At 40.3% G+C, this 4,097-nt stretch overlaps 1 protein-coding gene across 3 annotated transcripts in view; it reads right to left on the reverse strand.

Moving 5' to 3' along the window:
* USP25 (ubiquitin specific peptidase 25) overlaps nt 1-3,295 on the reverse strand; it is a 154,706-nt gene extending 151,411 nt beyond the window's left edge. For all 3 annotated transcript variants that reach the window (XM_027768690.1, XM_027768688.1, XM_014584577.2), the window contains exon 1: nt 3,243-3,295. The gene's annotated coding sequence lies outside the window, so the exon portion shown is untranslated. The remainder of the gene's footprint in view (nt 1-3,242) is intronic.
* Between the last annotated feature and the right edge of the window lie 802 nt (nt 3,296-4,097).

Consider the following 4,097-nt stretch of genomic DNA (forward strand, 5'->3'; position numbering starts at 1 on the left):
AGGGAGGAAGAGAAAAAGCAAGCCACCAGGTCCGAGACTTGAACGGTGGTCAGCCATGTGGGAGTCCAGCGCCTTTAACCACCACACCACTTGCCGGCCCCTAGCTTACCATTTTCTGAGCCCAAACACGTTAAGAACAAAAGAACTACCATACAAAATATTAGCAATCTAGGAATAGAAGGAAACTTTCTCAACCTTATTAAAGGTATCTACAAAGAGAAGTACAGCTAAGGGACCAGCAGTTATCGTACTGGCTATCTCACTGAACTCCCATGTAGTCGACCACAGTTCAGGTCCCGGACCCAGTGGCTTAAACTCACGCTGGGCGCATGTGCGTGCATGTCAAAGATCCCGAGAGGAGAATGGAAGAGAAGGGATTGCGGTGTGGCAATCCCTCCCCCCCCGGGGGGGGGGGATTTTTTAGCGCTTTCTATCTCTCTGTCTCTCTCTGTCTCTCGGGCCAACACACATGCTCTATAGCAAAAACCTCTCCCCCCCCAAAAAAAAGTACAGCTAAGATCACAATTAACAGTAAAAACTGAATGCTTTCCATATAAAATCAGAACGAAGCAAGGATGTCTGTTATCCCTTCTATTCACGATTTTACAGATCCCAGAAAGTGCAATAAAAGAGACAAATGCAGAGAGCAAGCAGGTGACATACGGGTTAAGGTGTTGGACTCCAGGCTGACTGCAATTGGATTCCTGGACCCAGCGGCTTGAAACTCATGCAGGATGAGTGTGTATGTGCCCGGAGTCCCAAGAGGAGAATGAGGGAAAGGGACTGCAGCATAGTCATCGCCCTGGGTTGTGATTCCTCGTTTTCTCTCTCTCTCTGTCTCTCTGTCAAGCACACATCTCAAAAAAAAAAAAAATTAAAAAGGCATGAAGCTTGTAAACAGAATCATAAAACTATTAGAACTAGTGAGCCAGCCTATGTCGACTAGTGGTTCAGGTAGCTGGATTCCACAAGGCCAATCATGGGATTTGAGTACCAGACCCTACAGCCTGAAATTTTAGGCTGGGTACGTGTGCATGCATACCCAACATACTAAAAGGAGAGGAAATTAAGGAGAATGGATTGTAGTCTGATCATCTCCCACAGGGGATGCTTTCTCATTTTCCCTTCTCCCTCTCCCTCCCTCCCAAACTCCCTCCCTCCCTCTCTCTCTCTCATGAGTGCATGCATCCTCTGGAAAAATTAAAATAAACATAAATAAAACTATGAACTAATATGGTAATACGGTAATTTATTTATAAGGTCATAAGACACAAATTTGCTATACAAAAAAATAGCTATATTATCTATACTGGAAAAGAACAATTAGAATACAAAACTAAGCAAAAAAAAAAAAACATTAGCACTAGTATCGAAAAAAAATTAACAAAGGATATAAAAAGAGTTATAACCGATACATTGAAAAATTAAAGAAAATCTGGGAGCAGCAGTTGCTGTAATGGCTGTGTCACTGTACTCTCATGTAGCTGACCACAGTTCAAGCGCCTGCCCTGGTGACTTAAACTTGCACCAGGCGTGTGTGCGTGCCTGGTGACTTAAACTTGCACCAGGCGTGTGTGCGTGGGTCCCCAAGATCCCAAGAGGAGAATGGAGAAGAAGGGATTACAGTGTGGCCATCCCCCTGGGGGGTGATTTCTCGCTTTCTGTCTCTGTCTCTCTGTGTCTTTCTGGCGAGCGCATGTGCCCTATAGCAAAAACCTCTCAAAAAAAAAAAAAATACTACAATAGTGTTGAGATGACCATCACTCAGAATTGATCTGGACATTTGATACAATCCCATTCAAAACTCCCAGCAGGCTCTTTGTCTAGCCAAACAAAGTATTTTAGAATTTTATGAAAATACAAAAAGAGATATAAAATAACCAAAACTATTTTTAAAAAAGAACAAAGTTAAAGAACATAAATTCTCTGATTTCAAGACATATTTCAAAGCCACAATAATCAAGACAATACGGTATGGTACAGGGTAGAATAGAATAGGGTTTAAAAACCAAACCAAACATACATGAGCAGTTACATTTCTATAATGATATCAACATAATTCAATGATAAGGAATAGTCTTTTCAAAAGAAGGTGCTGGAAGAACTAGATACCCAAATGAAATAAATGAAGCTTGACTCTTACATTTCAGAACGCACACAAAAATTTATTCCAAATGTATCACAGAACTAAACGTAAAAGCTAACAAGACAAAACTTTCACAAGAAAGCATGGGGGGAAAATGTTTGCAAAATAAGGATCCAAAAAAATTAGATTAAAGCACTAACCATAGAAGAAAAAGAAATAGCAAATAAAACTTCATCAATATCAAAGTAGTTCAACTATAGACAGGTAATAAAATGAAAAGTCACATATTGGGAGAAAATATTCGTAAATTACAAATATTTAACAAAATACATTCAGAATATATAAGGAATTCCTACAGGTCAATTAAGAAATTGGCAAATGATTTGATGCCACCCATCATGGACAGAAACTGTCAGTTCTACTACTTCTGTCCAGCCTGAAGTCTTGCCCCTCTGGGGAGGAAGCCCAGAAGTCAGTTCTAGGAGCCTGCACAGTGCTACCAGAAGAGCGTGAGAGTGTCCAATGACCCCAGATGGCCTGCATAAAGCTGTTGCTTCTTTCCAAGGCTTGGGCCTTTCACACCTGAGGCAAAGGGCAGTTCCTAGCTTCCTTTCCTACCTCTTCCTCAGTACTGCCCTACTCCAAAGCTTATTTCCAAGGCCTCAAGGAGTACTTCAGGGCCTTCTTGCTGAGACACCAAGAAGAGGCTCAGAAGCCTCAGAGGACACAATAACTTCTGATCACAAGCCTAAACTTGCTTTTGCAGCTTCATCCCAAAGAAATTAGACAAGTGGCTTTGGATGTATTCTGGCATGGACTAACACATTAACTACTGCATATGTGACTGTACAGTTGGTATTACCATAGCAACAGGTCCTGGCCACTGATGGTACATTATTCCTCGGTCCCCCTCTTCACAGCCCACTGTGCCATAGCCATCTTGCTTTAGACAGGACCAAGCTTTCAGTTCTGCAGTCAATTCTGTCCTGATGGCCTACTGCTCCTTACCACCCCAGCCACTTCCGGACGGAACAGCAACAACAAAAGGCCAACAGATATACTGATTTTCCCCAGTTAAAATCAGAGTCCTCTTCTCCCTTGCCCTCAGATGAATCAAAAATTGTGAGAAAGGTCTCTTTCTGTCTAGTTTTCTTACCTCTCCACAGTTTATGTCATCCCTGCCACTGGTCTTCCAAGTTCTTTCCAAAGTTCCAAACGAACTAAAATATAAAAGTATTTTTGTATGTGTAACAAAATAGGCATCATATAGACTCCTTGTGTATGTGTACAATTATTACAGGGATAAATTTATTGTTTTGCTTGAGGCATGACAAAGAAAAAGGTTCCAATGGGGCTACCAGGTGGCACAGTGGTTAAGGTGCTTGTCTCCCACATGGCCAACCACAGTTCAAGTCCCAGACCTGGCAGGTTGTTTTCTCATTTTCCCCCTCTGTCTCTCTCTGGTAAATAAAAATAATAATGATGATATGTAAAATTAAATCATTTTAAAATAAAATTGATAAGGGTTCCCATTCTTCAGTAATTAACCTTTTTGATATATGTTAGCTTAAAAACCATAAAATGAAGGCAAAATTATGCATTTCATTTTGTTTTATGAACACATCAGCACTTATTCCTGAAGTGTTTTACCTTCAGTAACTTTTTTGTCACTTTCAGACTTGGTAGCTATTGTTATTGCTGATCTTTAAGAGTGTAAAATTAGATAATGAGAATATTTAAAAATCATCCCAAAAGTGGCCAATAAACACAGGAAAAGAGAGCCAAAACCACTTGATCACTGGAGCAACAAAAGTGACTACCGCAACAAAGTATCACTATGTATTTATAAAGTAACTGAAACATAAAAATCCACAACCTTAAGTGTTGACAGAAATGTATACCAACTAGAACTTTCATAACCTGCTGATGGGTATGTACAATGACACAACCACTTTAGGTAATAACTTACCAATATTTTAAAACAATTCTAGGTAGCTACCCCAAGAGAAAT

The sequence above is a fragment of the Tupaia chinensis genome, unplaced genomic scaffold (genome assembly GCF_000334495.1).
Source record: "Tupaia chinensis unplaced genomic scaffold, TupChi_1.0 Scaffold147185_1, whole genome shotgun sequence".
In the NCBI taxonomy this organism is placed as follows: Eukaryota; Metazoa; Chordata; class Mammalia; order Scandentia; family Tupaiidae; genus Tupaia; species Tupaia belangeri.